This window comes from Leucopleurus acutus, assembly GCF_964270905.1.
Source record: "Leucopleurus acutus genome assembly, chromosome: 3".
Lineage (NCBI taxonomy): Eukaryota > Metazoa > Chordata > Mammalia > Artiodactyla > Delphinidae > Leucopleurus > Leucopleurus acutus.
In genome coordinates this window covers 126387293-126400814 of record NC_139145.1, presented here as the reverse complement: position 1 = coordinate 126400814, position 13522 = coordinate 126387293, and positions in this window count along the sequence as shown.

The following is a 13522-nucleotide window of genomic DNA, read 5'->3' as shown; positions in this document are numbered from 1 at the left end:
CATATTGGTGTAAATAGGATTCTGTTCCTTGTAGTTTGGGGAATGAATTTTGAAGTTTGAGCACAGCTGTAAGTAATTTAATTATAATCTTTGTTGCACTTAACCCATCACACCGTATACTTAAAGTTTGCAAAAATAGACTGAAACATCATCTCCTGCCAGAATGGGAATTTTTTACATCATGCCAATTGAGCAGATGTGCTGAACATATGTAGATAGTCAATGGCTAAGAGTTTGGTGGCTGTCTATAGAAGCAAAGGTATCTTTGTCATGGGGATGTTAGTCTTTGGTTTTTTTGGTTAGGTCAACCTCTATGCATTTGGTTTTCCTGATTATATATAATGAGGATACTAAACCACAATTTCTGAGGCTTTTTTTTGTCATTATATTTCCATTTGGTTCAAGTAACCAGAGGAGAGAAATATAAATTCTAACAATGACATATTGGGAAATATTCATATAGAAGATATAATCTGTGCTCAGTATTGAAGAATGTTTAAGGAAGGTTTTAACAGGCAGAGATACCAATGCATAACCCTTCAATGAGGAATAGATGGATGGAACTAACACAAGTGGAAATGCTACTTAAGTTGGGAAAAGACCAAATTATCTATATTTAAGGCTCTTGGTACGATTATGGATTATTTTAGTTTAAAGTTTCTCTCAACATTGTTTTCTAATTATTCCATGTAAATTAAGCCACTTAGAACTAGTGATGCTAATTTATTTATTTTGGTGCTGTATCATAGTCCATTGTATATATGTACTATGATTTAATTATCTATCCCTTTATTGACAGGTATTTGCATTATTTTCATTTTCCCCTATTACAAACAATGCTAGTGGATGTCTCTGTGCATATATCTTACGTGAATATGTGAGAGTATGCTGAGAAATGGAACTGTTGGGCTGTAGGATATGCTTATGTTCAACTTGAGATATTGCCAAATCACCCTCCAAACCCAATTTATACTCCCACTAGCTGTGTATGAGCTTTTCATTCCCATATCCTATCATTTGGAGTTAATATAATTTTTCCAATATAATGGATTTGAAATAACATCTCATCTTGTTTTGCATTTTCTTTTCTCCACCACTAATGATGTCTGTATCTGTCTTCTTTGTCTTCTTCCTTGAGTTAGCCATACGCATATCCTTTGTGCCTTTTCTATGGGATTATCATATTCTTATTGACTGATAGAGATTATTTGAATTTTTTCTATTGCCTGTAGTGCATGTTGGTTGTATTTTTCAGTTTATTTCTCTTAACTTTGTGGTCCTTTTTACTGTAGCAGTTTTGTTTTCGAGGAAAACAAACTTTATGGTCCTTGTACTTTTATGGTCCTATTTACTATAGCTGTTTTGTTTTCAAGGAAAACCTTCCCCACCCAAATTTTATAATAGTATTTATAAATTTTATAATAGTATTTATTATAGTTTTAAAGTTTTTAAAAAATTTTCTTGTTTAGGTCTTTGTCATATACCTAGTAATTTTTTGCATGGTTTGACACAGGCATCTAATTTTATAATAGAAATGGATTGCTCTGACACTGTTTACTAAGAAGTAACTACTTTTCCCCTCTGATTTTTAATGCCTTCTCTAGTATATGTAAAAGTCCCCAAAAGACTTTTTATTCTCTTATTCAGTGCTCTATTTTTTCCTATTGATCTATCTTTCCCTGAGCCAATAGCACACATTTTAATTACTATAGCTTTATAATGTCTCGATATCTGATTAAAGCAAGTCACTCCAACCTGTGCACCTTCAAAATATCATGCTTAATCTGGTCTTTAGCTCTTTCATGTAAATGTTAGAAATTGCTGGAGACATTACAAAGGATTTTGATTATAATTGCATTGAATTTTGTGATACTTATGAAAAATATGACTGAAGATGTAAATTCCTTTCAAATTAAAGGTTGTCCATGTATCTTATCATTCAGACATTTTCAGGTTTATCCAGGTATAATTTAGAGTAAAATATACTCTTTAGCTGTGCAGTTAAATAAATTTTTGACAAATGTATCAAGTCACATAACCACTACCTCAGAATATAGAACATTTCCATCACTTGCAAAAGTTTGGGGCTAACCTGCTCCCCTACCACTATCTCCTGGTAACCACTGATCTAATGTCTGTCCCTATAGTTGTGCCTTTCTCAGACTATCATATAAATGGAATCATGCTGTGTGTCTGACCTTCTTCAGGTAGCATAATGCTTTTAAGATATGTCCATGTCATTTTATGTAACAGTAAATTCACTTTTTAGTGCTGGGTGATATTCCATTGAATAGACATACCATATTGTTTCCAGTTTGAGTGATTATGTAAAAAAGCAGTCCTAAATATTCACTCACAGGTTTTGTGTGGACATATCTTTTCATTTTTCTTGGGTAAATACCTAGGTGTTGAATTTCTGGATCATACAGTAAGAGTACTTTTAACTTTATAAAAACATTCATATTCATGATATGTACTTTCCAGATTTTTCCTTTATTTTATAATATCTTTATTAAAATAATGTTTTCATTCCAGAATATGCCCCCTCAACATACTGTATTAGGTATTTGGCAATATGTTAACAAGATGTATTGGCTTTAATTTCTATATAGCATCTGTCATTTTATCTCAGATAATGCCAGGAGGTTTGAGTTAGATGAAAAGTACTTAATGTTTAGCATTTCTAGATTTAAATCTTAGCCTTGCACTTCTCATCTGTGTGCTTTTGAGTGATTCATTTTAACTTTTAAAGTATTAGTTTCCTCATCTTTTAAATGGAAACAAACAGTAATATCTGATTTTTCTAAATTGTTAGTAAAGATCAAAGGAGATAATGCAATGCTAGTACTATACAAATAGGAGTTGGTGTTGGTGAATTTCTTTCCCTTATCCTTTTAAACCTCTATATGAAAAATGAGACTCTGATCAGATTACATAGGAAAGAGAATTTCTAGGATAAAACCATTTCCTCTACTAGTTAAACTTAACATTTGCTTTAATTATGGTATAAAACTTAGTTATTAAAAAGCTTAATTAGTAGCTAAAAGTAATTATTATCATAAGATACGACATGTATTAAGAGCAAGACAGGTAACATTAAAGCCTTCTCATTTATACTATCTCTGTATCATATCTTGCTCTGCTTTAAATATTATTTTGTTAATAATTACTTTGCTCATTTATGAGAAAAAATGCTTGAGAAACTTCCAAGTACCATACAATGGGCAAGCCACTCTAGAAGACAAGATTTCTGTCTTTCTATTCCAGTAAGGAATTTAGGCATATGAATTAACAATTACAATGCAATGTGATACATGCTGTTGCAGAGGCCTCTACATTTACTACTAATTTGCTGAGGTGGGTAGATAAAGTGTCAAAACTGGTAAATGAACTTCTCTATTTTCCTCAGGTTGATGGAGAAGGAAAAACTAGCATATGACAGGTATAGTGATGTGGCTAAAAAAGCACTTTGATTAGAATTGTATGTTGTTTGGTATGGCTGGGACACAGTGTGTGCTGAAGAGTTGTGAATGGTTAAAGGGTAGCCAAGCGACCAAATTATTAAGTGCCACATATGCCATATTAACATTTGGTGGAATGTTCATGATAGAAGTGGATCATCTTAAAAATTCCTGTCACTATTTGAGAGATGATATCTTGCCTTGGAGTTCTCCCAAAGTAGAACCTGAGGCAAGGGCTTTGGTGCAGATAGTTTACTCAGAAGTTATCCTAGGAATCAGGAGGAAAGGATGGAGGAGAGTGCGACAGGGAAGGAAGAAAGCCTAAAACAGTCATGTTGCTGATTTTTGCTGCTCTAGGCAGTAGAGGGTCGATCCTGCAGGGACCTCTGAGAAGCACAGAGAATGACTTCCAGAACAATCTATCTAAAGGATAGGGGCTGGGACATTTATCCATTGACATGTATTCCATTGAATGTTTCCCCAGGGATGTTAACTTCCCAGAATATCCAGACTGTACCTGCCAGTTGCCTGAGTAGCCTCCACAGCTTCAAGAAAGACCCAAAGCAAAAAAGTGAAAAAATAATGGACATGCTTAGCATGGAAGTGTATGCTACAACCATGACTGAAATCTGAGCAGTATATTAACTCATTTGCTGCAGATGAGAAAACAGAGGTAAGATAAAGCCTAGGTTTTTTTGTGGTTTTTTTTTTTTTGGCGGTACGCGGGCCTCTCACTGTTGTGGCCTCTCCCATTGCGGAGCACAGTCTCTGAACGCGCAGGCTCAGTGGCCATGGCTCACGGGCCCAGCTGCTCCGTGGCATGTGGGATCCTCCCAGACCGGGGCACGAACCGTGTCCCCTGCATCGGCAGGTGGACTCGCAACCACTGCACCACCAGGGAAGCCCAAGCCTAGGTTTTAGTTATGCTGCACACCACCCTGTGATCTGACTCCAGGATCTGTTTTGCTCACAGAATTTTACTTGCTTTTCAGTTAAAGCAATTATTGAAAATATTTTCACTTTATTCATTGTTAGTTTGGATTCCCTGAGCAGCAGACACCAAGATGGGATTAAACATGCAAGAGCATTATTAAGAAAATGCCTTCGAGTTAGAAAAGGAGAGGGAGCCAGATATGGGAAAAGCCATGAAGAGTGATATCACCAGGATGGCAACATTGGTCAATCCTGACTTCCCTCTCCCTCATAAGAACAACAACTAACAACTGTTGATGGACAAGACCATGAAAATAATCCTAGAACTTGGAGTTGAAGCTGAAGCAACTCTCTGTACCATAGGAACCCAAACAGACTGCATTAGAAGTGTAAAAGGAGTAGCTACACATTGACTACATTGCCCTTCCCCCAGGCCAGTACACCAAGAGGTCTCCCTCGAGCCTATGTTTCCTCTAGTGGGAAAGAGAGCCGGGGTTGACATCAAGCTCTTACAGCATTGTGGACTGCTGTGCTGGAGTCTCTACTCTGGTTTCACTCCATGGGGATAGCACAGGGATCACAGAGGAATCTGTGGGGCTCAACCACTGGGAATCTGATTGATACTGCAAAGAGAGGAGGGGCTTCCAACTAACCAGCCAAGTTCCTACCTGCAGGGCTCAAGTAGTAGTCCCAACAAGTGGTTTTGCTCATCTGCAGAACCAAGTCAGGGGCAGAGTCTGACCAGGGAATTTGGCAGGGTGCAGGTCTTCTTAATTCAGGTCCCCAAACAAAGAGTTCTGCTGTCCCTAGAGCCTGGTCTGTCCATAGCAAGGCAGGAGCCTGAATCATATTCCCACTTGCTATAGAGTGTGGCCCTGAGTCCCATCTGACAGGAAGGGCTGGTGAGAATACCTGGAAGCTACATAACCCAGCAACTATTAAGTGGAGAAGCAGGTGGAGAAAGCTATTGGCCATTAGCACAAAGCCAGTAACAGGCATGGAGGGTTCCCTTGCTACAGCCAGGTAGGGGAGTTAATTCATAGTTCCATCAGCTGCAAATTATAGCTCCTAGCCCCTCCCAACCAAAAAGCCTTCTGAAAAATTTTGGAGCTGCCAGATGTAGGCCCTTCCAGTTTCAGCCAGGCAGGAGTCAGCCCCATTCACTGCAGAGCATGGCCCGCAGAGCAAAGCCAGTGGCCCTGTTCAACCAGGGAACTTGGGGCACGGATTGGCTTGAGTTAAGATCACAAAGAGGATTAGCAGCCTTGAAGCTGATTCTCCTGCTGCTGCTTCTCCTGCTGCACCCAGGTAGGGAAATTAATATGTAACCCCACTTACAGCTGAACACAGCCTTCAGACTACCTGACTGGGAATCCTACCAGAACACATGGGAAACTGTAGGTCATTTAACAACGCTGATTACAGTGGCACTTAGAAAGCATAGCCGCAGCTTTTACCTGTCTGCGGAGCAAAACCAGTGGCCTCACCTGACCAGGATATTTAGTACATACTCTTGCCTGATTCAGGTCCCAAAACAATGAGCTGCACAGGCCCTGGGTCCCATTCCTGCTGCCCTGCCAGGGCTGGGAAACTACTCATAGCCCCACTTACTGCTGAGTATACTACCTAGTCCCCCATGTTTAGTAAGCCTGATGGGAGAATCCAGGCAACTACAAAGCCAATCCTATAGTTACACTTGGGCAAGGAACCAAGCCAGCAGACATGTTCAGAACCCCCAAACTGAAGTTACTAGAGAAGAACTGTGTCTGCCAAAGTGAACCTACAAAGTCTGGAAAAGGAAACTACTACTTACTCAGATGCACAGATACCAATGTAAGGAATCAAGGATCATGAAAAAAATCAGGTAATTATGACAGCACCAAAGGAAGCTAATACAGCTCTAATAACTGACACTAAAGAAATAAAGAGCTATGAACTATCAGAGAATTCAGAATAATTTTCTTTAAAATGTTCAGTGAACTCCACACAACTAAATGAAATTAGAAAAGCAATGCATGAACGAAATGAGAAATTCGACAAAGAAACGGAAACCATCCAAAAAACAAAAACCCCAAAACCCCAGAAATCCTAGAGCTAAAAAGTACAATAACTGAACTGAAGAATTCACTAGAGAGCTTCAAAAGCAGACTCAGCCATCAGAGGGAAGAATCAGCAACCTGGAAGATAGGACATGAAAACTGAAATTATTCAGTCAGAGGAACAAAAAGAGAAAAGAATGAAAAAGAGTAATGAAAGCTTACAGGACTTATGGGACACAATGAAAAGGAACAATATTCACATTATGGGAATTCCAGAAAAAGAGAAAGAGAAAGGGACATAAAGTACATTTAAAGCAATAAAGGCTGAAAACTTCCCAAACCTGAGAGAGCAATAGCTATCCAGATCCAAGATGCCCAAAAGACCCCAGAAAGGTTGAACCTGAAAAGGGCTATGCTGAGATACATTAAATTGTCAAAACTCAAAGACAAAGACGGAATTTTAAAAGCAGTAACAGAAAAGAGAGAAGTTACATACTAGGAAACCCCTATCAGACTATCAGTGGATTTCTCAACAGAAACTTTTCAGGCAAGAAAAAGCACTGTCCTTCAGAAAGGAAGGTGGGATAAAGATTTTCCTCAACAAACAAAAGCTTAGGGAATTCATCATCACTAGACTTGCCTTACAGAAAATGCTAAAGGGAGTTCTTTGGAAATAAAAGGACATAATTAACATCATAAAAACATTAAAAGGGAGTATAAAACTCACTGATAAGGGTAAATATAGTCAAAATTGGATTCTGTAATGAGGTAGTGGTGGTGTGTAATTCACTTACAACTCTAGTTTAAAAGTTAAAAAAACAAATGTAAAGTAAGCATAAGTACAATAATCTCTTATCAGTTACACAATACAAAAGATATGTAAATTGTAACATCAAAAACCTAAAATGTGAGGGGAAGGAGAAGTAATAGTGTAATGCTTAGGAATTCTATTGAAGTTACTAGTTTAAAACAGGGTGTTATATTTTATGTAAACCTCATGGTAATTGCAAGGGAAAACCTGTAGTAATTACACAAAATAACATGATATGAAAATCAAAGCATACTTATACCACAAGATATCAAACAAACAAATGAAAAAACAACAGGATAAAAAAAGAAAGGACAATGGATCTTCTAAACAAACAGAAAACAATTAACAAAATGACAATAGTAAGTTCTTATCAATAACTACTTTAAATAACTACTTTATCAATAACTACTACATTTAAAATAGTTATTCTATTCTCTAATCTGGAGTTAATCTATTCTCTAATCTGGAGAATAGATTAAATTCTCCAGTCAAAAGACATAGAATAACTGAATGGATGTAAAAACTAGATCCAACAATATGCTTCCTACAAGTGACTCACCTTAGCCTTAAAGATACACAAAGTCTGAGAGAGAAGGAATGGAAAAACATAGTTCATGTAAATGGTCACCAAAAAAAGCAGGATAGCTATACTTATATTAGAAAAATATAGATTTAAACTAAACATGGTAAAAACAGACAAAAAAATTCATTATATAATGATAAAGGGGTCAATATATCAAGACAATATAATAATTGTAACTATTTATGAGCCCAGGATTGGAGCAACTAAATACATAAAGCAAAAGCTAACAGAGGTAAAAGGAAAACAGCAGTACAATAATGGCTGGGAACATTAATACTCCACTCTCAATAATAGATCATTTAGACTAAGAATCAAAAAGGAGACAGTGGATATAACAATACTACAGACTATTTGTACCTAACAGACATGGACAGGTCATTCTATTTGACAGCAGCAAAATATACATTCTTAAGTGCACATAAACATCTTCTAGGATAGACCACAAAACAATTCTTAGCAAATTCAATAAGACTGAAATCATAACCGATAACTTTTCTGACCACAATGATATGAAACTAGAAATCAATAATGAGGAAAACAAAAATTTATGAATACCTGGATATTAACCAACACTCTACCGAACAACTAATGGACTAAGAAATTAATAGGGAAATAATAAAATATCTAGAGACATGAAAATGGAGACACTACATACCAAAACTTATGGGATGTAGCAAAAGCAGTTCTAAGAGGAAGTTCGTAGTAATAAACAATTACATTAAGAAAGATCTCATCTTAACTCTGTCTTAAGGAACTAGAAAAAGAACAAAATGAGCTCAAAGTTAGCAGAAGGAAGGAAATACAAGCAAACTTTGTTTTATTTCCTTTGCCTTATTGTGCTTTACACATACTGCAAAATTCTGTTGCAATCTAACATGAATCAAGTCTGTCATAACCTTTCCCAACAGTATTGTTTTTAATTAAGGTATGCACATTTTTTTTAAGACAGAATGCTATTGTATGCTTAGTAGACTACAGTATAGTGTAAGCATAACATTTATATGCACTGGGAAACCAAAAAATTTGTGTGACTCACTTTTATGCAATATTTACTATATTGCAGTGGTTTAGAACCAAATGTGCAATATCTCCATGGTATGCCTGTAGTAAAGATTAGCACAGAAATAAATAAAATAGAGAACAGGAAAACAATATAAAAGATTAACCAAACTAAGAGTTGGCTCTTTGAAAAGATAAACAAAATGGAAAAATCTATAGCTAGATTAACCAAGTTAGAAAAAGGAGACCCAAATAAAAATTATAAATGCAAAAGGAGACATCAAAACTGATATTACAGAAACAAATAAATCATAAGAGGCTACTATGAACAACTATACACCAACAAATGAGACAACCTAGAAGAAATGGAAAACTTCTTAGAAACACATAAACTACCAAGACTGAATCAGGAAGAAATAGGAAGTCTGAATACATCAATTAATAGTAAGGAGATTGAATCAGTAATCTAAAATATCCCAGTGGGGAAGATCCTAGGACCAACTTTACCACATATTTAAAGAAGAATTAATGCCAATTCTTCTCGAACACTTCCAAAAACTGAAGAGGAGGGAACGCTCCCAAATTCATTCATGGTGTCAGCATCATCCTGACACCAAAGTCAGGAGAGTATGCTTCCAGAAAGTATGCTTCCAGGGATATTGGTCTGTAGAAAACTACAAACCAATATCCCTGATGAATACAGATGCCAATATTCTGAATAAAATACTAGCAAACTGAATTTAACAGCGTTTTAAAAGGATTATTTACTGTGATCAAGTGGGATTTTTACTTGGGATGTGACATATCACATTAACAATGAAAAAAGATTATACGATCATCTCAATACATGCAGAAAAAGCATTTGACAATATTCAACATTTGTTCATGATAAAAATTCTTAACAAATCAGGTATAGAAGAAACCTCAACATAATAAAGAATGTATATGATAAGCCCACAGCTGACTTAGTGAAAGGTTGAAAGCTTTTCCTCTAAGATCAGGAATAAGACAAGGCTGCCCACTGTCACCATTTCTATTCAACATAGTTCTGAAAATCCTTGCCAGAGCAATCAAACAATACAAAGAAATAAAAGGCATCAGAATGGGAAAGGAAGAAGTAAAATTTTCTCTGTTTGCAGATGAACTAATTTTACATATAGAAAATCCTAAATACTCCACCAGAAAATTGTTAGATCTAATAAAATATTCAGTAAAGTTACAGGATACACAATATATCAAAAATTAGTAGCATTTCTATACACTAACAATGAATTATCTGAAAAAGAAAATGATCCTATTTGTGATAGCATCAAAAACAATAAAATACTTTGGAATAAACTTAACCAGGGAGGTGAAAGACCTCTTACTCTGAAAACTGCAAGACATTGATGACAGAAATCAAAGACAACTAAATAAATGGAAAGGTACCCCATGTCCATGGATTGGAAGAATTAATATTGTTAAAATAACCATACTATCTAAGGCATCTACACATTCAATGCAATCCCTATTAAAATACCAATGGAATTTGTCACAAAACTAGAACAAATTATTCTAAAATTTGCATGAAAACTCAGAAGACCCCAAATAGACAAAACATTCTTGAGAAAGAACAAAGTGTGAGGCATCACACTTCCTGATCTCGAGTTATACTGTAAAGCTACAGTAATCAAAACAGTGTAGTACTGTCATAAATACAGACAAATAGACCTATGGAACAGAATTGAGAGCCCAGAAATAAACCCAAGCATATACAATCAACTAGTATTTGACAAGCGAGCCAAGAATACTCAATGGAGGAAAAGGCAGTCTCTTCAATAAATGGTGCTGGGAAAATTGGATATTCACATGTAAGAGAATGAAACTAGACCCATCTTTTATACCACTCACAAAAATAAACTAAAAATGGATTAAAGACTTAAACATAAGACATGAAGCCATTAAATCCTAGAGGAAAAAAATCTCCTTGACATGGGTCTTGGCAATGAATTTTGGGTATGACACCTAAAACATAAGCAATAAAAAAATAAGTGGGACTACCTCAAACTAAAAATCATCTTCACAGAAAAAGAAACAATCAACAAAGTGAAAAGACAAACTATTGAGTGGGGAAAATATTTGCAAACCATATATCTGATAAAAAATTAATATCCAAGATATATAAAGAACTCATACAACTCAATAGCAAAAAACCAAATCCAATTAAAAAATGGGCAAAGACCTGAATAGACATTTCTCCAAAGAAGATAGGAAAGGCCAATAGGTACATAAAAAGATGTTCAATATCACTAGTCATTAAGAAAATGCAAATCAAAACCATGATGTGATATCATCTCATGCCTGTTAGGACAAATGCTAGCAAGGATATGGAGAATAAAGAACCCTTGTGCACTGTTGGTGGGATGTAAACTGGTACAGCCACTTTGGAAAACAGGATGGAGGATCCTCAAAAAATTAAAAATGGAACTATCATATGATCTAGCAATTATACTTCTGGGAATACATCCAGAGAAAATGAAAACACTAGATCAAATAGATATTGGCATCCCCATGTTCATAGCAGCTTTATTTACAATAGCCATGACATGGAAACAACTTAAGCACCTATTGATGGCTAAATGGATAAAGAAGTTGTGGTTTTATATACAATGGAATATTATTCAGCCATGGATAAAGAATTTGTGGTTTTATATACAATGGAGTATTATTGAGCCATAAAAAACCAAGGAAATCTTGCCATTTGCAAACACATGGTTGGACCTTGAGGGCGTTATGCTAAGTGAAATAAGTGAGACAGTGACAGACAAATACTGTATTATCTCACTTATATGGGGAATCTTAAAAAAAAGAAGAAACTTTTGGAAAAATGTATCAGATTTGTTTTAACCATAGCGGGGAAAGGTTGACATGGAGAAAGGTGGTCAAAAGGTACAAACTTCCAATTACAAGACAAAGAAATACTAGGGATGTAATGTACAGCATGATGACTGTAGTTAACACTGCTGTATGATATATCTGAAAATAGTTAAAGAGTAAATCCTAAGAGTTCTCATCACAAGGAAATTTTTTCTCTCTTTTATTGTAACTATATGAGATAATGGACACTAACAAAACATTACAGTAATCATTTCACAATATATGTAAGTCAAACCATTATGCTGTGCACCTTAAACTTTTACAGTGACACATGTAAATTATATCACTATAAAACTGGGGAAAAAACCATCAGACCATGAGGTACATTCACTCTTGTGGAAGAGGAGGGGAGGAAGGAATATGGGACAGAAAAGACCTTAAGACTAGAACAGAGTTTTAAGATAATTTTGGCAAAGTTGATAAGCAATCTTCAAACCAAGTTACCCATTAATATAGTCCTGAATTTCTCAGGGATGGGCCTGCCTCAGTACCCCTATCAGGCTCAGTTACCAGCTGGGGACAGCCTGTCAGAAGCAGGCTTTGGTACCAACTTATTGATGGATTTCAGAGAGAAGCAGCAGGTGCCAGTTAATTACACTCCCTGCACTGGGAAAGCTGAGAGGCAAATTTTCATCACCATGTTTATCCTTTTGGAAAATGAAGGGGCAATATTGTGAATCAAAATAAGGTATCAGCTCTTCATATTTTACTTATATCAAGTAGAAGGCAATACACTCTGATCCTTCTAGGAGGCTCTACTCAAATTCTGCCTAAAAGAGAGAGAGTGTTGCATTCATCCTTAAGAGAGCACAGGTTTCCCCACTGTGGAACCACGAATTGGTACAGCTCCCGAAATATACTGGAGCTGGTACTGCTCCAGCTCAGTTCTAAGAAGTATATAGAACACCTTGGACCCCAGAACAGAAGAACCTAGGAGCAGAAACTCTATCCATGAAGTTTATTTCTGTATCTGGAGTGTCTAACCATTCACATAACTCATGTGTTGCTGGCACTTACTGTTAAAGTATTTTTTGCCCCCCTAAAATATCCTTTATCTATATTGTCTCCTAGAGTCTCTAGGGAATATCCTTCATCTTCACGACCAAATTCTGTTAGCTACTACAAAGCATTTGATTTTTTAACTTCTTCCATTCCAGTCACCTTCCACTGGGCACCACCAACACTTACTTCTTGCAGCTCTTTTTTTGAGGGGGGGGTTCTAGGATGCCAAAACTGTGTGTGAATGCTTTAGTGAAATAAAGCCATATGTATTCATGCAGAAATGAAGAGAAGGGCTCTCTCTGTTTAAAGTTAAATATTTATATATTAATTAAAATTACTCAAAAGGTAAAATATTATTCTTGTGATACCAAGGTTTTTCAGTGGAAAAGATTTTGTCAGTACTTTCATATGGTTCTTTTCCCTCTCTATTTTAGAAGGAGATAATAAGAGTTCATTAGGAATTATGTCAAAAGACAAATCTTTGGATTCAAAGAACTGGAAAGATATCCCATGCTCTTGGATTGGAAGTATTAATATTGTTAAAATGGCCATACTATCCAAAGCAATCTACAGATTTAATGCAATCTCTATCAAAATACCCATGACATCTTTCACAGAACTAGAACAAATAATCCTAAAATTTATATGGAACCACAAAAGGCCCAGAATTGTTAAAGCAATCCTGAGGAAAAAGAACAAAGCTAGAGGCATAACACTTCCAAATTTCAGACTATATTACAATGTTACAGTAATCAAAACAGTGTGATATTCACACAAA